At 43.1% G+C, this 25,576-nt stretch overlaps 1 long non-coding RNA gene across 1 annotated transcript; it reads left to right on the top strand.

Moving 5' to 3' along the window:
- Positions 1 to 4,197: 4,197 nt before the first annotated feature.
- On the top strand, positions 4,198 to 24,777 carry LOC122129259. The gene is made up of 3 exons (XR_006151754.1): positions 4,198 to 4,374; positions 6,100 to 6,431; positions 23,985 to 24,777. It is a non-coding gene; the product is annotated as an uncharacterized LOC122129259 (long non-coding RNA).
- The last annotated feature ends 799 nt before the right edge of the window (positions 24,778 to 25,576 follow it).

Below are 25,576 nucleotides of genomic sequence, written 5' to 3'. Positions count from 1 at the left end.
AGATGCCGGATGTAGTCGGCCTACACTGTTGGACAAATAATTTATTTGCGCGAACAGTTTACTCCACAGTAAGATAAAACATTACCAGCACCTATTGTAGAAACTGTCCTCAAACTAGTTACTCTCCCACAACTGGTAAACAATCCTCTCGTGTTTCGGTTTATGAAAGCCGAAACCAGATCAAATTAGTCTAATTGATGGTGTATATCGAGGAACACGTTCATAGAGCCTATCATTATTTCAACGAATTGTAGGTTTAAATAGAACACAATTAAGACGCTCTTTGAATATATTTCTAAATATCTACTGATGAGTCTCCATTATATAGTCATGACCAAGGCAAGAATATGCTTTACACCTATATGGAGACCAGTAGGCACAAGTACACAAAGATATTTAGTAATACATACTTATAGTAACTTTTCCTAGACTTATTTGTGTAATTCAGATGCTAAAAACTCCTGACTCATTGCCTTAAATTTGCTGACAGCTATTTAGATATTGTTTTCTATGTATGTCTTATACCAGCATTAACCCATTGAAGCAGTTGTTTCGTCAATTTATGGTGGGCTTTGCCTTTAAGAGCCACTTTGCCAGTTTTACAGTTGTCAGAATCAATGCACAGTACTAGAAAATAAAGTTATAGCCATGTCTACATGTCTGTAAAACTGAGACGACCTAATGTTAATGAAGGCTAAGCTATGCACATGAGTTCATTATAAATTATTTCAAGCACAGTGAAAAAGCAGACGTCATTGAGCTAATTGAAAAGAAAAAAAAAATCTAACTAATCAAAATGAAACCCTTAGACATAGAGAGTGAACTTTTACAAGTCGCAAGATATGATTTGAGGTAAATAGGTAACACTTAACTTTACGTGTAGATTTCGTAGATGTTTAGAAAGAGATGCCATGGCTAAAAACAATTGATGTAATGACACCGCCCGACCCCCTCCTCTCGAATCTCTTTTAGACCTTCGTGGCACATGTCGACGGGTGTTGATTTGAACTATAATAGCACTTATAGATTAATAAATTAGCGTGTTGAGAAGATATCGAATATTTTTCTCCGAAGTTTTATTATAAGTAAATCCGAAGCCACATGTAACCATTGTGCACGGTGCACACACTGCAGCCTGCTGGTGTTCTGGTTATGATAGACTAGACTGCAGGCCTCTGACAAATCCAGTCGATTACTTAAATGCGTTCTCAACTAGGCTACCGCTTCTGTGTTTAAAGTGATCATACATTGTAGACGATCTGTTGGAATAATTGCGACACAAAACATTCACCAACTGCCAATTGAGGCCTACCACATAAAATGCACTGTCTTTTAGCGCAGGTTATATCGACTAAAGTGGTCGACCATAAAGTATTGTCAGTGCCATAGTTCAGTTGGTCAAGGTGCTATTCATTGTCACGGATATGCATCAAATAGACAACACAAGGATTAAAATGAATCTAGGTTTCCTTAGTCCTAGATAGACACTTTATTGCTCCCGAAGAAAATTTAGGAGTGGGGACTTTCAGTGTGTGGAGATATGCCTAGAGATAACAGAATTCAGTGGCATACGTTCAGGCGACCCTGTAAACACGAAAGCTCCATGAGCAATAGTCGGCGAAATTAAATCCTAAATAGAACATAATACCATGTGTCGATATAATCCATTACATTGTAATTGCACCAGATTGAAAACAATGACAAGAGAAGAGCACGAGCTTTACAAATGTCTCGCAAAAGGCAGTGATTTGATGGTTCAATTTTCAAAAACTTTGAAAACTATAAGGCCCCATCGGACATTACGTTTCTCATAATTTGCGGCATAGCCTATGTGAATGACATCCCACCAACAGTTAAAAACCAGACAAGCCTTTTTAGTGAAGCCTTGGTGCCCTTATCGGGCTGCATCGCCGTGCTTTAATGCTACATTTACAGACTGGCTTAGTTTATTGATAAGTCAGTGGCAGACATTAGGCTATAGCCTAGGCCTAGCGTACGATATCAGGTGGTCGACTAGAATCGAGTTTCGGGGTTGTTATCTTAAAATAAAATAAAAAACCACATTCTTAAAAAAAAAAAAAAAAAAATCTAATTATATCAGCATTTTGCTAAATAAAACCATACTGAGTTTACAGGCCTAACAAAAAGACCGGAGCCCAAATTATTCAGCACACTGCATTTAGCCTACAGTAAACACAAGACTAAAACGTATAATGTTGAATCGAAACACTTTACGTAGTGGAAAGGTAAATGCATGACCTAAGTCATTTGGTTTCACCGTGGGTTAAATGAATGTAAATACCGATTTGAGGAAAATTAAATGCATTTAGATTAACAGTGACTCACAAACGTTACAAACTGATTTGTACGTCTACAGGCCATTAGGCAACCGCACATTTAATTCAAACACAGAAATCACAGCCACAAAACAGCATTTGCAACATAAAACAGTAGGCCTGTACTAAGTTGTTCATTAGTGTATTTATTCTTAAAGCATATTACACAAACCCACCTCTAAAAGACAACGGTCAGGAAAAGGCATGCCTGTCGACATAATGCTTAAAAAATAAAATCCATTACAAGGAAACGCTACGGTATTCCTCTTGATTGGACGGGAGAAGACAAAACACGTCGAAACGTCTCAGTGAGAGGACCATAAACTGATAGTGCATTTATAAATCTGTCCAAAGCTTTCAGACGAAACAAAGGCAACGTAAACAAAGAAGTCTGAGGAGGCCGTTATTCAATGCTGGTCCACTGGACACTGTCTACCACTGCTCTGGTAACCATGAACCATTACCATCTTACTGCTCGCCTTAACACCAAATTCCCGCGGTGAATCTTCGCCATTGTCCCAACTGAACCTCAAAAATAGTAGCAATCCAGCGTTAACGTTTTTCCAAGACGATGTCAATTGCAACCTACCCAGAGTCTCCGTAAAATCTACCTTGAACAAGGATACTCAAAGATTGCCTTTCCCTTCGTCTCACTGCTAATTCAGTTCCTCTCCCTCCGATTCCTTCAAAGGGATGCCTTGAAACCGCTTCATCGGGTGGGACAAGGGTATTTTGAAACCACTCAAGATATTCTCTAACCAACATTTTTGTAACATAGGAAACATTGAAATCCCTGTTACGAGTTGAAAAAGTAATACACCTACACGTCCAGTTCAGTTTTTAATCGTTATAGAGAGTGTTATATCCGGTGAAGTAGGTAGTCAAACATTTCAGACAGGCATTGCACCCACGAAGGCTACTATGAACTTAATGCTATACAATTTCGAAGGAAATAAAAGCCTAAAACCGACATATTTCTACGCGACAACATCAAACTAGTAGCCTACCTTAGCCTACCAACATGAAGGGTTGCCTATTTAATGACCACGAAAAAGCAAGGGTAGTTACAAAATGACTTGACTACAACAGCTACGACCAAACGATAAATCATTATGTGAAATGCCTCTTCTCCATCGCCAGTAGTCCATCGCCACTTATATAAATTATTTACGATAATGACTTGCCAGAGTCATCTATTGATAATTCACTCGCTTCGTCTCGATAACCGAAAGTGAATAGTCCGATGTTCAAAAGTAGGCAATGCATGGTAACCCGATGCTTCACTGTGTTGTACAGCCTCCATGATCCAAGACGTTAGTAAATAACAGGAGATTCTCTCAGAGTTTAAGAGCTGGTTAAAGCGAGTGCATGTAGTCTGCACGTTAGGCTATCTTGCTGAAATAATGTGAAATACAAGGACGAGAACGCACGGATAGCTAGACTACATGCCGACTTGTTTGATGAATCAAAGTTTACGTAGAAAAGGCAAGCCCCCACAGCATCAGGCTGTTATGCTCGAATAGCCTTAAGAAAGCCTCTCCATTTAGCTTTAAAATTGGCAGGACATTACTGTGTCTCTAACGAAGTCCGTTTTTGCCCATTTTAAATCAACGAAGCTTGAGCAGCCTTGAAACTGCCCTCAAAAAAGTCTCACTGCTTGTTTTGATCATTCAGCCTTGAAGTCAGGGGGGACTTGAAACCGTCCAACCTCCTAGGTCCATAATTGGTTTTATAGAGCTGGCGAGAAGCCAGCTGTTTACATCGGCATGACGGACACTTCCATCCGCCTATAGCAGACGTCTCTGTAGAATTTGTCAGGTTTTGGTCTATTGTAGGCGGGTCTTGTAAAACAATGATTGTTTCATTGCTGAAGAGTTCATCGAGACCTACGCAGGTTGTTGTAAGGGGCCTTCCTCCCCAAATGTCGTTCCGTAGAGCACCTTTGGATAGTTTCTGAATGGAGTTAGCGCAATCTTCCTTCAAACGGCCGGATCTTGTGGAGGACTTGGATTTTTAACTTTAAGATTCGCCATTTCAAGTAAGAAGTCGTTGCAGAATATTTGCGATAAAACCCCGGTTAGCTAAAGGTGTTTGATAAGAACAAACGGTAGTGTCATTTACAAATTCTGAAAAGGCGCGTAAGTGTTCGAGTGGGCTACATTTTATTCGGAAACCCATTAAGTTGCCGTCTTTTTTCCTTTAGTGTTATGCATAGATACACTTTCACAGAAATAGTCTATAGACTCGGGAAAAGTTTACCAACTCTTGTTCGGAACAATCCGAGTAGGATCATGTTGAAACGTGGCCGACGACTTCAGTTCCACACCTAAAGTAGCTTATACGTGACCACTGGCTTTACAAACTTTAATCTTGCTCATGTTAAGTTCGCTTTTACTCACATAGCCTAATTAAACTAGGGCCATGATAACTCAGTAGGGCTGACCATGGTTTGGAAGGAAGGCGATGAAAACATGCTTTGTTGAATCAGGGTGAAAACACAGGAGCATTTGAGCGGCATCTGTTTTCCTCTTTGCTTGAGTAATTTTAGTTGCTTTTTTAAAAATAACATATAGGTAGCATAAGGAGAACGGTATCCATTCCCCTACAACAACGGTGTCGTGTAGCACATACGCTTAACGTTACCAATATTTACTCATGTCCGATTAAAGACTGCAGACAATTGTTAAAATACTTAGTTTACTTAGGCCTGTTGTTGCTTTGATGCATTATTCTTGTGACCAGTTTACTCTTGTTGGGGGGAAAAAACAAAGCAAGTTGTCGATCTCTGTACCGTGACTGCTGTAGGCTATCTGCTTACCCTAATTGTAGAATCGACAACTCTTTCGAGAAGACCAAGGTAGCTACACAACCACACTTGTAAAGTTATGTTTTGTGCGCTTCGTGGTGACCACCTTTACGCTCCCACACATTGCTTTGTATTATGTTTATAAACTGACGTCTACACATCAGTACGAAAATGCGTTTGGCCAGCATTAACCCATTTTATTGCTTTGCTTCAATCAGATGTAGACTATTGATCACTTTATTTTCAATTGTAGTGCAGCCATGCTCAAACATTTGGATGTGTCAACAAAAAGAATCTTAAATTGAACACAGGTGGCTTCTAAACAACCAAAAGCTGTGCCAATATAGGCTACGTTAATTTTCCTTTAAAACCACGAAGCCTAGTAGGATAGACGTCGCTTACGCACTTTGATCGGGTGCATCTTTGGATTACGACGTTAACTGCGAAGTAATCGTATTTTTAAGTGCATTACTCGTAGGCTACAATTTAAATTGAAAACACATTTACCCGTTTAAGACAGATATATTTGTCAGTAAAGCCTCCCACTTGGGTGTGCACCATTTGGACGAACCAGTTGAAGTTCTAACATAGCCGCAAACGGAGGATACTATTTATATTGTGGGCAGAGCGTAGCACAAGAACGGCAACTTACGACTTCCTCTCGTTAGCGAATCTTCACAAAAACGGCAAGTCAAGTATTGGCTGGTGTTGTAGACTGTTTCTACAACTTGCATCTGCAGGTCTGTTTTAAAAAGCTACTTCAAAAATACGACGTTTGCGTGGGCTATGTAAACACTTTGGCGATTTGAGATAGTTATGCTACATTTTAATATAAAACTGCGTCATTCTACCACACGGGCCGCATTTTAACGTCGAACTCGGATTTTCCTTTAAATCCAATAAAACGCTATTAATTCTGATGTGTCGAGCTGAATCTCCCCTTATGTTTTTTTTTAGGTCGGCAGAATGCCGGATAAGGACTCGGATATGCCTGGAAACCTAAGGACAGTATAGCCAGGACTGGCTTATTCGGAATATCCGATCGAACTATTTCTTTTATCAAGTTTACCCATTGTGGATGATGGATGGCCGTGATTTCGGACCCCCCAGATCTGTTCACGTCCCCCCTCCTTTGCTGTCGGGATTGGCAATGGAGCAGCACCGACTTGGAGCAGCCGCTGCAGCCGGGAGAATACCCCCGTCCCCCGGTCACTTGGGCGCGGGGCACCCGGCGCCAATTCACTCTGGAAAATTCTTATCTACTGCCATTAACCGACATTCTCATCACAGTGAGTATATTGGTTACTTTAACTGGGAACATTTATATCTGATTTTAAAGGCATAGTTTATAACTGAATTTCCGTAGCATAAACTTTGTATTACAAGGAAACCGAAATTGTAATGTTGTAGGCTAAGGAGAGTTCTCTCGCCCGACGCGCTGCGAGCAGAATGTTTTTTTTTCTGAACTAGATTTAAGCATAAAACATTGACAGATTTGCAGTTTGAAAATAAATCTAGGCTATAGGACAATACGGGCGTGACCGCAAAAGGCCAAATGTGTGTGCTAATTTATTCGTGCCTACAATTAAATTGCATATTCGCTCTGTTTCAACGAATTAGCAACTACCCCGTTTTCTGTAGTTAAGTGTAACGTTACTGGCTTTCTACAGAGCGTCTGAGGAAGTAATGTTAGTCTTTCCTTCACATTTGGCTTAATTTAAGTAGACTAATTTGTGGGTTAGTTCTGTCGTAAAAAAAAAGAAGACAATAGTAAGCTATGTAAATGCCATCCAAAAAGACGCAAGCGTCTTTTACAGTGGACACTTAGCATTTTGGCCATGTTTGTTCTATACAATTTCATGGCGATAAAATATGACCAAGTCTTTCCTTTTTATTTACATTTTTGCTGAGATCACGGTAGTCTACACCACTACGTTATTCCACATAGTTGTTAACAAGGAGGATATAAGAAATCGACTAAAGAGGGAGAACAAGGTTATTTAGCGACCGTATGAAGTGGGCCAGCATATTAGTTTATAGAACGCAAGTATTATTGTGGGTAGCAGCATGGTGTCATTTACACTGTAATGTAATTCTGTTGAAATGCTACTTATCGAACTTCAAATTAAAATGTTAGCATAGACCTACAAAGTAAATGAACGCACACTCACAAAGTTGCTAGGTCAGTTTGTCTAAGGTTGATTTTGGATTATTTTTTTTGCTACCCTAAAAATGAAAATCCATGTGGCAAAATGTCTTAATAATAAACACTTGAGTAGATCACTGCTGCCCTGCAAACTCAAGTATAAGTGTATTTTAACATTAAAACGTTATAAATAAAATACAGGCCTGCTATATTGTTAATAACTGAGGTTTACTGTGTGCATAGAATGGCTGTATTTGCTGACAGGTTATTGTTATTAAGGAAATTAATGCACAGCTGCCTGCTGCCATTGCATTGTTTAGTTGTGACTGGCGAGGTATTACTCTGTGAAATGCATTTAAAAGCAGATTAAAATATTCACAGTGGGGTAAAGACGATAAGCTTATTGAAGGGGCAAAACCCACAAACTGAAAATAGATTCTTGTGCAACATCATGTTGGACAGTCTGTTGCTATGTCCAAATGGGATGTGCAGACGTGAGCTGAGCTGCGTTGGTGCTTCTGGGGTCACTCGTCATATTTTTGGGTGAATGGGGTACAGCAATCTGAAAGGTTTTCTATGCAGTTACCTGTTTGGGCTTACAACGAGCTTTACATTGTTAAATGAATCAACAGAGGAGAGCATTGTAACGATAGAATGTTTTTTTCTATGGTTGATGGCAACCCCAGAGCGCTGATGCTTCCACTAATTAAATTGTGGGCACAAAACATTTTTATTCACCTTCGCACCCTGACGGTGTGGTGAGAATAATCAATAATGGCATGTGAATCTTAATAACACCTGATGTCCCTCTAAGCCATCTGTAATGAGAAATATAAAATTGGAAGATAGAACCAGCTGATTTTGATTGGACATGATGTGTAATAACAACAAACCAGAGTCCGTTTTGTATGAAGAGATTCCTCTACTCTTGTGTAACCTCTGTTAATAGAGAGAAATTCTTGTTGAAACCATGTTAATCTGCGATGCAGTGTTTGGCCTTTACGCTCTGTTTCCGTCACCATATGTCCCCTGTGGTGCGCTGGTCTGCACCATCAGTGAGGACAGATTGGCCTCTGCGCAGGTGAGCTAGCTAAGTCAAAATGGTCCTGATGACGACGATGACCAGAGAGCTCAGAGTGCTCTTGCCTCTGTAGCATAAATATGCCTGAATTGGTGCTCAGGGCTTTCTAGGGCAATCCCTTCGACATTGCAAAGATGCACTGTTGCCTTGATGCAAAGCAAAGAGGCATATGCAGTCTGCTCCTCTCTGTGGATTTCTTGTGCCCTTGAAAGCGCAGCTAGAGCCGACGTTTGACTTTTAATTTAATTAAGTCACGGAAGAGGAGGTACATTCTTATAATGGGTCTTATGATCTGTACATATTTCTTAACGTCTCAATAAAAGGCATTCTTAGTGCCACTTACTTTAATTGCTGTGTGACTGCCAATTATGCTGCGGTATATGTTCACCGGGTCTAGTTTACATTACTGTAGATATGTTCAATGATGAAATCTAAGCTCACTGTCTCTGACTACGCCTTAAACCTACTACACACTTCAGGAAAAAACAGTAAAAGGAAAGATCCTCCATGTTTTTGAGTGCCCAGAATGGTCAAATTATTTCAGAAACCTGAAATCACTCTCCAAATTCCACACTCTGGACAAAAAGTATGTAATTAGTTTGTTCAAAGGTGCATTTTCTAGAGGAACTTCAGTTTTTGTTTGTGTACAATTTTCATTCCTTTTATTCCTCATCCTTGCCAGACATTTTCTGACTGGTTTGTGCTGATGCAGACAGAACGGAGAGGTACACTAATCCATTGTAAAAACCATGTACGGCTAGAAAACGGCAATTTTATCCCTCCCAAGAGGTGGAGATCACAGCAAACCCAAAATCATCTCAAAGACTTCACTTAAAAAAAGCTTCCACATCCAGTATACTCCAGCAGTGGAAAAACAGGGATATGGAACATCTTTTTCAGAATCTTGCTTGTCAAGTGTCTCCTGAAATCCTCACAGAACACAGACAGCGGGAACATAAACGATGTCAGGCATGCAGTGCACATTAGTCAGTTTCTCTTTTTGTGTTAAAGGGCTATTGCGAAAACAAGAGCTTGACTACCTTGAGGATTTAGCCGGACATTATTGATTGATATTTTTAATGATTAGTCACTTCACTTACCAGGAGGACAAATGGCATGTGCCTTAATGCAGTATATCTGCCCCCACACCCATTACTAGCTAGATGATTAACTTAGCAGGAGCATGATGCAATGCAGCTTTGATGTATCCCTCTGATTTCTATGTACGGCGATGATAAAGGGCCCTTATTATATCCAGGGGGTTTCGAAAAGGCCTCTGATATGTTACTTGCTCTGATCAGATGATGTGTCAGAAAAGTACAGTGTTTCTGAATGGTGCATGGAGGTGAAAAGAATTCGTTGAATAGTTACCAGGGATTCCAGCAGGGTAACGAGTTGGACTAGTTGCTAATTTTAGAGGAGTGGTTGTTATCTCCCTGTCCTTTTTGTCACTAAGTGTGGGTTTTCCGTTTTGTGTACACTGTGTGTTTGTATGCACAGACGTGATGAAAGGACAGGCTTCTGTATAAATGCAGAGCCAAGGCAAGATATCTGTGTTGTTTGAATTTCCATTCATATTGTGTATTTTGGGGTTGCATTGATTGCCGTAATATTTCAAGCCTGTGAGTGTCCAGTTAGTCTGGATCAGCTAATAAATGGGAGCAGCAGGTGTGGGAATCGCTGAAAACAAATGATCTGACCTTCACATAGCTCCTCACAGATGTAGATGGAAAGTCAGTGTTTGTGCAAGACTGGAAGTTGGATATCTGTGACATTTAGTTACAGGGATAAATAGACTCGGAATATTTTAACATGCCATTACATGCACTCTTGAGGAGACACATTCAAGATCCTGTTTTGTTTGACAGCTAGGCTGTAGGTTTTGAAATACACAGCTTGCACAGTACTGTGACTGTGCCGTCCACAGCTTGGTCGCAGTCAGAGCAAAGAAAACAAGTAGCTGCATCTGTTGGTGCAATTATAACTTCTCTTTTTTAAGGGTTATCCTGCTCTAAAACGACCTCAAGTAGTTAGATACCACCCTCTTTCCCCTCAAGATCAAATGTATGCGTGCCATATTAATTCTCCATGAAATGGCTACTACGCTCCACGGTTGCACCCCCCAACAAGTGAGTAAACTGATCACAATCTCTATTAGAAGAGACATGCAGCTTGTCCTTCACGCTCCAGTCTGTAGCAAATGAACTTAAATTCAACTAAAATGGTCTCCATGCAAACAGTCAGTCAGCCGAAAACGCATCATGTGTTTATGGAATGAGTCAGTTTCCCAAGAACTGCACAAACATGACGGGCTTTCCAATAATAACTGTTAGATAGCCAAATCTACCCCACCCCCCACCCCACACACACACACACACACACCCATCCCCCCCAACCGAAAAGGAGAGCAGGCTTTGTTCAGCCTTTTGCCATTCCCCTTTCTGTAAAACATGTGGTGTTGATTTTATGAAATGTATGGTGTAATCACTGTGTTTGGCAGAAACAAATAGTCTCTTATCCTTTAGTACTATCTTTTGAAGGCCCGCTTAATTTAAAAAATAGATGTAGTTCAGCTATGGCTTATCCCTGTATCTCGGGTCATCTGCAGGGAAAGTGGTTTTAAAACTGCACAGGTGGTTCCTTGTTTGCCAAGGTGGACCAAAGAAATTAGGAAATGGCAGTCCTAAAAAGTTGTATTGTTGTCAGAAGAGAACTTTCGTGTCGTGTCTGTAATTTTGATTGCTCTTTCATAGTTTTGTGTCAGGCTGGAAATAAGGTTCTGCCATAATGGACGTAAACAAAGTCACATGCTAAAAGCCCTCTGGATTCATGTGAAGTCCACTGTAATGCGGAGGAATGTTAGACAAGCTCACATTGCCTTTTGGTCTCTAGTGTAAAATGAAGTTGTGTGCTGAAACCGGTTCAATGTTTCAACTCAATATCCCTAAATTTACTGCACCAAGTTTGTGCAATTTGTTTTGTAAGGAAACATAGATTTACAGTTAAGTGTGAGGCATGATTGGAATGAGACACACAGGGCACCCAAAACATGAAAAATGCTGCAGTTATTTAATTTGGCAATCCCCGTAATTGGATATACACTGGAGCTAGCGATGCAGAATCTTAATGGTCTCTCTTTTTCTTTTTTTTTTTTTCTTTTTTAAAGCACACCTCTGTGTGGCTATTTCTTTCCACTAACAACACGCATTATAATTTTTTTTTTTTAAGTTAATTAACAAGTAAAATGTGTGCATGGAACCAAACACTCAATCCTGAATTTTTGAGGAAAGCTCTCAGCGAAGCAGACTGGACAGATGGATGTTATTCTTGGATTTGGAAACACAAACATTCTTTTCCTGCACTCCTACTCATTAATGGCTGCTTGGTACCCCCTCTCACTCAAGCCAGCCTGTGTTTCCTGTAGAAGGGGCTTATCCATGACTGTTTGCAGTGCATTTGCGCAACAAACCCTTCTGGCAAACTATAGGAATTTTAAAATGCTTTGGCAAGTACCACACACTTCTGATTTGCTTCTTGTTTTGTTTGTTAGCGAGAAGCAGGCAAACATAAGAGGTGTCGATGTACACTGCTGTTATACTTGCTGTTTCAGTAGCCTGACTTGTTCTGCAGAGTTGGGGCCTTTGTGTGTCTGTATTGCACTCCTACACACGTTGAAAACTGAAAGAAGAAGAAGAAGGAGGAGATCTACAAGGTTGTGGATAGATTGGTAATGCCTGTGACCCACCTTTCACATTGGGTTTTGTAGGGACCAGTATTGATAGATTAGCTATCAGATGGCTGTTTCATAAAAGAGAGTGGTATGTGTGATTAGGACGAGGTAAGCAATAATGCTGAATTGTGTGGCGTGGTGTCTCAGCAATGGCTTATGCGCTCAGATTCTGTCGATCTACATTAATCTACTACAAGATTACATGGCTCCCTGATCCTTAGAAATGAATTGTTCAAACTGCCATTTAATGAACTTTTCAGACCATTGTTCAACATGGCCAAACCCGAGTGGGTGGCTAAATATCTCTGTGGCTTTTTCATGTCTAACTATTTTGTAATTGAATCCACACCGTTTAAAAAACAAGGAGGGGAATGGTAGTTAAGAGCACGCCTCCTGTAGGGCATGAAGTGTGCACAGCGGCTCCCACCAGGTCCTGCGTGTTCATGTAACTGGAGTACAAATGAAATGTGGAGCGTGCAAGGCATCATGGGAAAATGTAAATGGTAGTTTGATGCGGAGAGTGTTTGAAGTGAGGTGCCCCTGGGAGTGTGTGATTGATCAGTGTTCACATTGAGCATCAGGCAAGGGTCTGGCGTTCCAGGCCTGCCTTTGGTTTATGGGCGGACTGGAACGCACGGGCCCTGCTGGTTGGCCGAGAGATGGGAGGAGACTGCTGACATATTTTCCTCTCCTCTTCTGTTTTATTTTAATTTTGTATTTATTTACATGTATTGTATACATTAAGCCTAAAACCTTCCCCTTATTGACATTTTAGGCTCTCTCTCTCTCTCTCTCTCTCTCTCTCCCCCTCCCCTCTGGTAAATGCCCCTGAATCCATTCACTACTCTCAGCCCCCTCAAAATCCACGTGTGCTCCCTGTTTTCAGACAGGCCCACGGAGCAGGTTTATTTATACAGCGTTGTTGCTGTGATGTGTGTTTTTCACATAGGTTGTGTAACCTCTACGAGCACAAGGGACGAGCTCACCCAAGGGCACTTGGAACAGATTGGCATGCCTTTTTATATATTTTTATAGCCATCCAGATTTGGTGTGTGGACCTCTGTAGCGTGCTGGCGTAGATCATGGGCTTGCAGCTTGTCTTCAGCTTGTTATCACCCAGAGATCGAGTGAACCAAATGGCTTGAAGTGTAGCTAAGGGCGCACATTAAAAAGCAGCACTCCGTTTGAGGTACAGCCCTGTCATTTGATGCCCCCCCCCCCCTCCTAAAAAAAGAAATCCCTTTTAATTTGTTATTTATTCATTCGGCCGTTTGAAGGCAGCTACAAGCGGGGCCTTGTTGCCCGAACCTGTTTCACTTAGAGCAGAGGAACAACATCTCTCGAATAAGGCCCAGAAGGGATTTGAGTGGGGGGGGATCACTTGTTAAAGCAGACATGGCCTCGGCAGTCCAGGTGTTATCATTCTCTCCCTGCTCTGTACCGCGCGGTGCCATGTTGTGCTGCACTTTCAAGGTGAAGGGAACATTGTGGGCTGGAGTAGCTGCCGGGGGTTTGGCCGGTTAGCCCGCTCGGCTCGACGATGATTTGTTGGTGTTTATTTAGCGGCAGGGAGAAAGTGGTGAGAGCTGAATTAATTGTCGATGTTGCTGCTACTCCGGAGCTCCTCATCCTGTGACTCTCCTCTTGGTGTGCTGCCAAGCAGCGGCCATATGAAGCATGTCTCTCATTGTGTTACCCCCCCCCCTCCACACACACACTCACACACACACACACGGGGGGCTGAAGCCCTTGAGCTCAAAGGGTGGGTTGGGGGGATGGTGGCGGCTGAGTAGTGATCTCAGCCGTGGTGCGAGTGACGGAAACAGAGGGAGTCTCATAAAAAGAGTGAGTGAGAGAACAAGCGTGCACATATAGAGGACGAGTACAAGTAGTTGGGGCGGGGGGGGGGCGGGCGAAAAAGGGGCCGTGGGTGGGGAGGGCAATGTACACTTTCCCATTTTGCAGCCTTGACTTCCCTCTGAATTAAACATAAAGTGTTTAGTGTCCTGGAGCAGAGCGTACTCCCCTCCCTCCGTGGGATAGGCACTGTGAGTCTGGAATAAAACGCTTAGGCTGTTTGGCATGCTCATGTCAATGCGCTTCATAGCTCCTCTGATGCTATCTCTGCAAGGCATGTGCAATGCTATGTTGTTTTTTCTTTTTTTTTCTTCCTCCTTTCCCTTTTTTCCCCACTGCATGACTGGGGTTTACCAGTTATTACAGACGAAGGGGAGGGAGAGAAGGGCCCAAGCTCTTCATGTGCATTGGAGGGCCTCGTTTTTGCTTGTCTCAAAGTATATTTCATCACGGTTTCCCTCTGCATATTACATCCTCGGGAATCCAAGTGGTGCCATAAAAAATAATGCTCAATGCGTTCTAAAATGTTCTCGCTCGCTGCAAGAGAAGTGAATGGTAAATGAGGTGCTTTGCTTTGATAAATCCCTCATTTAACATCTGCCAGAGATGGCGGGAGGAAAGGCCTTATTAAATTGTAATTTGACGGTTAGTGATTTGAAGGCTGATGAGATCAGGTTTCTGTGCAGTGTAGCCCTGTGGCCTAGAAGGCCTACACCCATGTCAATACGCTTTAATTTCAACTCTGTGGTCTAGTCTTGTGTGTGTGTGTGTGTGTGTGTGTGTGTGTGTGTATACATACACATGCACGTGTGCACATCAGAAAAGCCTCCATGTAAGCATTTGCTCTTTTGCTCTGGGGCATGAATCACACGGCAGATTATTTTATTTTTTCATGAGGATTGTTCTTTCCCACCCTCCAGAAACACTAACCTCTGCTTTTATCGGCAGTGACATACTAAATTCCTACTAGTTCAGCTGCACCCTTTCTATTATTTAAATAGTGAAAAACCTATGTGCTTGCTTTTGTGGTGTGATGCATTGCTCGTAGTGTGTGTGTGTCTGGCTGCCTTGCTATCCTTCTGGACCTGTTTATTTAATGCTTGTGATAAAGATCACCCATCATATACACAGGCCTGATCTTTTAGATAGCACCAGATTTTCCCTTCCTCCCTGAAGCCCTTTGCATCTGTGTCATATAGACCGAATCATGACTGAATAATAGGTGGGGTGGTGGTGGTATGGTCTAAATGTGGTCAGGTCTGTAGTAGAGCACCCACACACTGACGCTCTCTCTCGCACTCACTCACTCACTCACACGTACGCACACACACACACACGCACGCCACAGAGAGCGGCCACGTACGGCGTGTTGGCCTGGATTAAGCCGTGCTTCTGAAAAGCCAACAAAGGATGAGAAATGAAACCCAGCTCTCGCGTCTGTCGCGGCCTCCTGCCTCAGCCAAAGTGCTGAAGAGGCCCAAACTATTTTTACCCCCTCAGTTGTGGCGAAAGAGCCGCCATCCCGCCCTCGTGGTAAGACATTCCTTGTGCCCCGTTTGGTTTACCAGGGAGCGAAATCTTGCATATCACTGTTTGTTCAGTGTGTAAGCACTCGCTTGTACACGTCTACCAGATGATTCCGCAGGCCTTTGGGTAGTTGGATAGTTTAGACTGGTACTGGGAGATCACGCTAGTACTGTTATTAGCGGTTCAATTTGAACGGCATAGGTTATGTTCAATATACTCTATGTGGGCCAGGCCTGGTGTGTTTGTCGAGAGCAGCGATTAAAGAGAAGAGGGAATGCCCCGGAGTGCTATATCAGTTTTTAATAGATTTCTTATGCTGGTTCAAGGAATTATTAGTCAAACATTGCGCTGTACAAAAAGGGTATGTTTACAAATAAACCATGTGCTAATATCCAAATTAGGTGTTAGGTGTGCAATTACAGGAAACGCATATAAAACTTAAACAGTATAGTACGTTTTTGTAACTTTTTTTTGTTTTTAATGCATTCACATTTTCCTGCTATTACATGATGTAATTATGTAATTTCACAGAAGGTACAGAAGTAGATTTCCCATTCTTGTGTGCTGTTAGACTGGTCTTTTAAGTTTGAAATAGAGGGTGGGAGAGGCAAGATGTCTGTTGCAGAATGGAGCCCTCCTACACTCACTCTTGTAGCAGCAGGTTGCTTTGGAAGACAAGCAGCAGGGTATTTACGATTAGGATGGTAATTTTGGGTGATGTCCAGATATGTGTTTTGGCAGGGGAAAGCACCTTTTTCAAGCAGTGTTAGCACTTTCATTTGAGTTTCTTCCTCTCTCTCCCCGACCACTTTCATTTCCATGCTACTTTCTACGTGCTTGGGCTTGCTCCAAAATATGGAACCAAAACCATGTTATCTTTATTGTAGTCATTTAAAAAAAAAATACTTCCACACTGACCAAATAACACTATTTTAGACTTGTGGTTACTTTTGGTTTCCCCTTGGTTTAAAAAAAAAAAAAACACAAAAAAAAGAAGTTTGACACAGAACGTGAAAAGCTCCTTATTGGAGAAAGTGTGAAATGTGTGTTTAACAGCCCACACAAGGTTTGAAAGGTGGATTATGTTACCATCTCACCATCCGCCCTTCTCCCAGGTGCATTTCCCTCACATGCGAAATGAAAGAAGAACCATTTATGTGGAGCTCGCAGTCAAAAGCATTAGGAATTACATTATTTTTCCTTCCCAGCCATATGGCTCGGAGTCTCTCTCTCTCCATGCATCTGATAGAGTCAAGGCCGTCACTTCCAGGCCAGCGCCTTGTACTGTGTTGGCGCTGTGTTGTCATCGCTCCGTGTTACTGGGCCTTCAGACTGGGGTGGCATGTGAAGGGCACATGATTCTGCACATGCCCAGCGAACATTCTAGTGTGTGGCCATATGAGCGGGAAGTGTGTGTGTGTGTGTGTGTGTGTGTGTGTGTGTGTGTGTGTGTGTGTGTGTGTGTGTGTGTGTGTGTGTGTGTGTGTGTGTGTGTGTGTGTGTGTGTGTGTGTGTGTGTGTGTGTGTGTGTGTGTGTGTGTGTGTGTGTGTGTGTGTGTGTGTGTGTGTGTGTGTGTGTGTGGCGGTGAAGAGAAACAGAGCAAGGCCAACGCACATATGAGGCTAAAAGTACCAAGCCAGGGAAAGCATGGCCATACATCAGTAGACACACACACACACACACACACTGTCACTGTTCCTGACCATGTACTGCTCTGCAGACGCTTATGTGTTTTGTAATGAAATCACAGGGCTTATCTTCACTGGTAGAAATGACTCCGGTTGGGAGTGTGGTAGCACAGCTGCTCATGAAATATCATGTGTGACGAAACGGTCGGGCTGTAGTGTAAATATACACTGCACGCTTGTGCATGCTCGCTCTCTCTCTCTCTCTCTCTCTCTCTGTCTGTCTGTGTGTTCTGCCCTGCACATCATTAAGCTCGGTCACGTAATTGCAATCCAGTGCAGAAAAATTCAGTGCCGCCCCCGCAACAGACTGCAGGTCACCAATATTATTTAAGCACTGCCTTGTGGCTTATAAAACACTGCGCCCAGCATAAATACAGCAGCCAGGCTTTGAACAGGCAGCTAACAAATGTTATGTGTTTAATGTCCACGGCAGCATTCTCTGCCCTCAAAGGGAAGCTGTATGCTGATGACTGCAGATGTGTTTGACCTTTTCTAAAGCTCCCTCCTGCACTCTTGCGCTCTCAGCATAGGAAACACACACACACACACAGTTACCTCTTTCTTATCTTCCTCTGCCAGCAAGCCAAAACATGTTACCATTTATATTTAGTTGTAAAAACAGAATATAGTTTTGCATGAAATCTTTTAGTGCAAATTTTTGTGTTTTCTTTCTCTTAATATTGATATGTACTTGACCTGGCAGACTCCTGCCCAATGTGACACTCTGCGGAGAGATTCAGGTTGCGTACAAAAAAAAAAAAAAACACTCTTCAACGCAATTTCAGGCTTGGAGGTCTAAATGAGAACCCCACACTTGAAGCATAGGTGCACATCCGTCAGACCAAGATGACCTCAGTAGACAGAACCAACCGATACAGCCTGCAATCATTTTGTCACTCTTCTGGCAGGAGCTCTGGGCGGCGAGGGGAGTGGTTTGCACTGAAGGCGCTGAGAGCTGAAGGGGTGCAGGAATTCAGCTGATTGTATAACATCAAGGTGGACGTGTTGGGACTGGCAGGTACTGACGTGGATTTGGCCCATCGTAGGTGCCATTTTTGATCCATGGGAAGAATCCCAGATGATTTGGTTTGTTGAGAGGCCGTTGAGGGGAGTGAGTCTTCAAACAATGAAGCAGTGAAGACAGCTGCTTTTATTCTCTCCAACTGCAAACCACTACTGCCTTAGACTCTCTGACAAAACTATTCATTTTTATTTAATGTGTTAAGTGTGTGTGTGTGTGTGTGTGTGTGTGTGTGTGTGTGTGTGTGTGTGTGTGTGTGTGTGTGTGTGTGTGTGTGTGTGTGTGTGTGTGTGTGTGTGTGTGTGTGTGTGTGTGTGTGTGTTTTTTCCTTTTTTTTTTTTTCTCCCATCTTTTTTAAATGATTCGGTTAGAGTGCAACTATGAGGTGATGGGGTGTTTTGTGGCATAACCTCAATTACAGTGCTGTTTGTGCCTCCGTCGTTTCCTGCTATTGTCATGTGGTCAGGCGGAGCCGAGCCTCATGGGGGTATCATGCCACGGCCGTGTGTCAGCCCTGAGTCACAGCACAAGCACTTCCCCTTTTCAAGCAGTGTAGGGCAGAGGGCAACAGTCATTCAAACGGTTTTCTGTTTCTGTTGTTTGTTTGGAGGGAGATGGAGGAGAAACGGACAAGAATGTGCTTCTGGACCGTGTTCTGTTTGTCCCACGTCTTGTCAACTCTGTGTGTTGCATTTAATGGTTTTGCTTTAGAGCCGCCCTCATGCAGGTCCCTGTGTCTGTGTGGAGGTGCATTATCAAAGAACTTTAGTAGATTTGCTGTTTGGCAAGATTTTAATTAAGTGGGTGTTGTCCAACTTCAGTTTTGGCATGCGTATGTAATTAATAAGTGTGGTGTAGTGGTAAAACCCACTAATATTCCTGATATTCTGCAGTGCATATTTGGGAAGCTTTCTGGGGTGCTTTCAAATCAAACAGTGTGGGGGCCGTCTGATCTTATTCTGTTTACGAGACTCTTAACTTTACTTTTATATCCAATGACACTACATATTTGAATAGTTAACTTCTGATGCATTTATGAATAGAGCTTGTTCATCCTTGTTCTACCTCTGCATTGTAATACCTTGTCGTCTTTTTCGCTCTATTCTCTGCTCTGGGAAGCCCTCAAGTCGGCTGTTCAGAGGAGGGAGTGCAACTGCTTAAGAGGGGGCTCTGTGGATTTTAATGGCTTCGCTCCCCCCCCACCCACCTCTTTCTTTGCTTTGGTTTAAGGCCTTGAATCCTAATTAGTGTCCTTCCCTTTCTCTAATTTACAACTTTTCGTGCTGGATTGTCTTTAAGGGCCTGTGTTAATTGCAGGGGGTATTGGTAAGGGGTATTGCGAAAGTGCTGTGCTCTGCCTGTGGGTTGCTGCTGGGGTGAGCAGCGCCAGCAATTAGGAAATTCCTCCATCCCATTCAGCCTGTCTGCGACTGTGGCCCTCAGTAAGGCTAATGAGGGGGGGGGGAATGAGGATTGGGATGGGGATGGGGATGAGGATGGGAAGAAAACCTTGTCAGGCCCCTCGAAGCACTCTGGCGTTGAGGAAGTTGAACTGTTCCTGACCTACTGAACTCTCCTGGCTCGGTCATGCTCGCAGACAGGCTTGCAGCTCAGTGTCTTTCAAAAAGTAGAACGATTTAAAATGACAGAGGCTGGAGCTTGGGTTGAGGATCACCTAGCTATGAGGCAGTGAGAGAGAGACGCTCGTGGATGGGCAGAATATTTAAAAGATAATGTGGAACAAATTACTTTTGTCAAATTTCTTGAACATGCCCTCCAGGCCGTTCCTCTTTTGGTTACGTGTCTCGCCTGATTGAGTTGAAGGAGCAGCTTAATGTTTCTGTTGGTAGTTAGTTGACTCATGCTGCCTGCGCTTTCTCTGTCACTCTCACTCCATTTCCTTTTCTTCTTCTTTCTATCTGTCCCTCTCTAAGCACAAGGCACCACCAGCAGCAGCAGCAAAGTGTCTGCTTGGAGGTTCTGTTTTATTTATTAGACAGGAGCTACCATTTACATTGTAGCCAGTGGAGCAGATCACCGCTGTGTGCCTTTGAGCGTACAACTTGCCCTAAAGCACTGCACTAAAGGATCCCGCCGTCAAAACAGCTTTGCGAGGGGTGGCGGCGGCGGCGGCGGCGTGCAGGTATTGAATTTAGCACTGTGCTCGCTGGAAGAGCCCCTCAGAAAAGAAGTAGGACTTGTGTGTGTGTGTGTGTGTGTGTGTGTGTGTGTGTGTGTGTGTGTGTGTGGGGCCCTGTTCCCACCTGGCATTAACATGCGTCTTGGTGATCTAATCATAGGTGGATAGCTCTAAGTATATCAGTTCACACCAGCCATTAGAATGCGTCTCCACAAAATGCATCTTGAGTGACCACTTGTGATCGGATCTCACTTTGCCGCTTTATATGCAAATACATCGTACATCATTTCCATTTGTAAAGACCGAATACACGAGAGGGCATCAGGGGCAGTGCCCCCTCATTTCATTCACTGCACCCACTCATATTTTTCCCCATATCATTATGAAAATGATTTGAATTATATATTTTTAAAGTATCTCTAGTATTTATAAACTCTGCCATACATATCAATATAACAATGAAATCTAACAGAAAAAAAATTACTAACTTAAAAGGCTAGGCAAAAAACACATTGAGGTTACCCTAATAGGCCTGTCACCCTGGGCTCAATGGAGTCTGATGATCTGAGAACTGCTTCAACTGAACTTAATGTCTCCCAGTTACAAATTGATCTTTGCACTGCACTTATCTTTTATGTAGGCTATCTACACATTTGTTTACTCAAAGGCTGGTGTTGTGATTCTGAAATTCAAGCACTCAAATGAAATCTGGATGGCTGTTGACCCCTTATTTCTTTATTTTGTGAAACTTTGCTGCTTAGCAATAACTGTTTTTTTTTTTCATGTAACCTTGAGTAAGCATTATCTCTGAGTCTACTGGATTTTTCACATGTTTTTTTTGTTTACCGCGAGCTAATGCTATCTTTTTGTTAATATTGAATTGTCTTTGAATAGAGGACACAGGCTTTATCAGCTGATTTAGTGTTTGGGGAGATTCTCATTATTTGCAACTCAGAGCTCTAGAAAATCTTGATGATTGCCAGCTGGGTAGAGGGAAGAAAGTGGGTGAGTCAAGTTTGCCTGTTGGCCTTCTTGGTGCTTTATTGGTTATCAAAATCAACTTTTTATCTTTTATCCAAGATGTTTGACGCACTTGTAATGGTCTTTTCGAAATGTTCAAACATTGTGGGCAAAGCCAGCTTTGAGTGCGGACTGCCGGTTATGCAGAGGATGTCCGCTGAGTACGCGGTCCTTCAGTGTGGCCAGGACTCATTCGCGTTCACACTGTTAAAAGAATGTGGCCATATACAGCCCAAGACCACACCCGAATATGATCTTTGCGATCTGATCTCTGTGCGTCCTCGATGCATATTGGGTACATTCACTGCTCTACTTAGACCTGTCTGCCTGTGATCGTGTCACCCAAGACACATGACTGCCAGGTGTGAACAGGGCCTGAGAGAGGGAAGGGGGATTGATTTGGAAGCACTCCCCTGCTGTTGCTTGTGGGTCTGGAGCGGGGGGTAGCTTCTCCTCTGTTCATTTAATATGGCAGGACTTTGGGTGGGGGGGAGGCAGCAAGAACCGCTCTGGTGGGGTGGGGCGCTGGGATGTGACATCTGTGCGGAGTTGACATGGACTGAGGACAAAGGGGAGTGTTGGCTAGAGCTCCTCCCTGGCCAATTAGGTGATGATCACACAGTAAATAACCATGACAACGGTAAAGCAGAAAACTCAGACAAAGTTGTAGCTGGTTGCTAAATGATGATAATTCTCTCTGCTGAAGAGAACCTTACTGGTCTGATTGCTCAGAATTCCTGAAATGTTACCAGGATGTGCTAAACTGACATTGATGAGTGTTGCATTTCAGCAGAAAATGAAACCAAGTTCAGCTCAAATCATCGATGTTCTCCCAGGACACCAGCGTAACATTAGTGGAATCTCCCATTCTGCCAGTGTAACTTTAGTGGTATCTCCCATTCTGCTGACAAACAGCTAACAATACACAATCTGTGGCTACTGCTGCTACTACTAGTGATTAGCGTGCCTTATTACTTCTTGGTTAATACATTACCAGTGTCACTATGATCTACTTAGATATTGACACGTAGTCCTATACAATGAGCCTTCTCACTGGCCATCCTCATAAACTTTAGCACTCTTAGCAGTCACTCATCCTCTCTCAGATAGATTAAGTTACCTATTACCTAATAATAATAGTAATAATAATACATTTGAGAAATGGATTTAAAACTGCATTCAACAGTCACCACTTGTGGTTGATTTGTTTTTGTTATAATCTGTAGTTTCCCTGCCCCACACCTTGACTGGCCCATCCCCCGCCACTCCCTTGTAATACCTTCTGGTTAATGTTTAGATGCAATGTAAAGGTTCGCATCTGGTGACAAATAAATAACCTCTGCCTTGCAGTGCAGGACCCCTAGTCTGTGCTCTGCAGCTCAAACCCCTCCCTGCCCCCAGGTTAATTGTATGCTGACCTCTCCTACAAAGGCCCCATGTTGCTGTTTATTCCTTGTTGTTCCTCCTCTGGTTGTCATGCTAATTCACTGTTTACACATGCAAAGAAAGCCCATTGTGCCACTGTTGAGGAAGTGTGTGTGTGTGTGTGTGTGTGTGTGTGTGTGTGTGTGTGTGTGTGTGTGTGTGTGTGTGTGTGTGTGTGTGTGTGTGTGTGTGTGTGTGTGTGTGTGTGTGTGTGTGTGTGTGTGTGTGTGTGTGTCTTTGTGTTCGTAGAGCGAGATGGAAAGGGCGGGGGGGGGGGGGGATGATGATAAGTCAACGAGTGTATCGAAATCCATCTTTGGTTTGTATAATGGGTGTGAGCGGTGCCGCCCATGCTGGCTGCGCGGAGGACATGTGGGAAAGGACAGACTCCCTTTGAGCCCGGGAGGAGGCGGGCCTCACCTCTGATGGATGCAGCTTGTGTCCATACGTCACGCATGACTGACTGGTGCGCTTCGCCCACACCACAGCGTTTAATTCACTGATTTAAATGCAAAGAAGTCGCTCCTCAAAGCACTTTCGCATTGCCAGGACTTGTCTTGTTTCTGATATTTTTTCAAATAGGAGAGAGAAAGAGACAGCGAGAGCACTTTCTCACCATCAAAACACTCGCTTCCCAAGCCCAAGGCATTTGTACCTTTTCTTTTTTGGCACTGGTAGTTTTAAATGAGTTCAGCACATCTCTGTGGAGAAGTCCAGCTGCCACAAAAGCTGTTGCTTTTTATCAGGAGGGGGTGGTGGCTAGGCAACCACAATGGGAGTCTGTGAACTAAATACTGTACATGTACCAGTGTCCTCCTCCTCCCAAAGTCATGGCTAGCAAGGACCGAACAGGGAGATTTTTTTGCTTGTTAGTTTAGACATTTCTGTTTCTGTAATGGCACATGTGGAGGCTGTTGTAATGACAGCTACCATAACATTCAGGCTTTATTCATCGTTCATTCGGATTGCTCCAGAATAAACAACCCACTGATTGAAGTTAAATGACTCAACAACCTCAAACTTGTTTTTGACTATTGGGCAGTGTTGAAATGGAACAGAAAACACAACGTTGCGCAATGGTCTGTGTGAGATGCCAGCGTTTGCTCGTAAACACTGTAAGGACTGCTCGTCGGTTTTATCACACTCTGTCTGCCATTCACTGACTGACTTTCTTCTTTCTCTCTTTCTTCTACTCTCCTCCCTCAGGTGATGCCTTCCCAGGTGCCTCCAGTAGCTTCCTCAGCAGTTATGTGAGCCCTCACGCCACCAACCCGCACGCCAGTGCCCTCTCCTCTGAGCCCTCCTACAGGCAGCCCAACCCCTCCGCCATTCCCATGGCCCAGCTGTGGGCATCCCACGAAGGTAAGGGCTTCCTCCTGCTCCACTTTTTGATGTGTCTTTTTGGTTCATCTTCTCCATCTTCACACTGCGAAAAGAATGTGGCCACACCTGAATGTGGTGTGAGGGTTTTTTTTTTTTCTTTCTTTTTTTTTCTTGGTTCATCTTCTCCTTGCTGCTCAGTCAGCCCCCAATAAGGATGCTGGGCGTGGGCCAACATCTCTTGGCGGAGCAGGGCTCCTGTCTTGATGGAGGTGATGGTTGAATGTATTGAATTTAACGATCAGGTTTGTTGACGCTTCACTGGACTGAAACAAAGGCCAGATGCATAAATGCAGGAACTGGGAAGATGGGATGGCGTTGAGTTGATTTGGGAACAGGAAGAAAAAGGGGAAACAAAAAAAGTGTAAGCCGACACGCTCTGTCAAAACAGGCAGCGGATTTCTCGCTCCCTTTTTGTATGGGAAGTTAATAGGAATTGAATTGGGGGAGTGTTAGAATATTGTGCGGGCTTTGCTTGGATAGATTAAGGCAGGGGTTTGTGTGTTTGATAAGTGCACATCTGAACTGACGCTAAGGGCCTTGCAATGCATAACATCAGTTCATGTTCAACACACTCACTCACTCACTTACTCACGCACGCACACACACACACACGTACACACACACGCGCGCACACACACACACACACACACACACACACACACACACAAACACTCTCGTCTCCTTCTCTGCCATTTTGAAGTCAATAAGCTAAATTTGTATGAGCCTTCTGTCAGGGCTGTACAGAGAGCAATAAAAATGGTCAATTTTAGCCCAACAATTTCATTGCCAGACAGACCACATCTGTCAGACAGACCATTTGTAATAAATTTCGCTCTTAAAATGGCTTGTGTTCATTATTAGACAGGGAGTGTTGAAGTTGTGGTTACATGACCCAATAGTGACAGGAGAGTCAGAAGTAAAGGGTGGCTGGTTTGTGATTTTTAAAGAGTGATACCGATAACTGCCAGAGCGGGCTGACATTCATTTAGGTAAGGTAAAATCTGACACTGATATTTTCAAAGTCAGACCCATTATTATCCTTAAAGCATACTTTCGACAGGGGCATTTTGGTCCATTTCAAACCCATTTAATAGGTTTTCTACTAGTTTGCACTTAGAGCTATTCAGAGTTTTGTTCCTCTTTGATTTCAGAAAAGTGATTTTTCAAGCCCACTCTGCACTTATACGATGCTGTTCTTAACGATGATGTGGACTCTTTAAAGGCCATTCATTTTTAATGGTTGGAACTCATTATTTATTTCCATAGCCTACCAGATGTCAATTCAGAAGCAGTAGGGGGAGTACTCAAATGTTTCTAGTGCTATTTGGCCATTTTGTGTAGTAGATTTTTTCTTTTTATGTGTGTTCAGTGTGCCCCACACCGTGCAGCCAGCAGTGAGTTTTAGTATATGTTTA

Source organism: Clupea harengus, unplaced genomic scaffold, assembly GCF_900700415.2.
Source record: "Clupea harengus unplaced genomic scaffold, Ch_v2.0.2, whole genome shotgun sequence".
NCBI classification, from domain to species: Eukaryota; Metazoa; Chordata; class Actinopteri; order Clupeiformes; family Clupeidae; genus Clupea; species Clupea harengus.
Note: the sequence above shows the minus strand (reverse complement) of the source record. Positions and strands in the feature narration are given on the sequence as shown.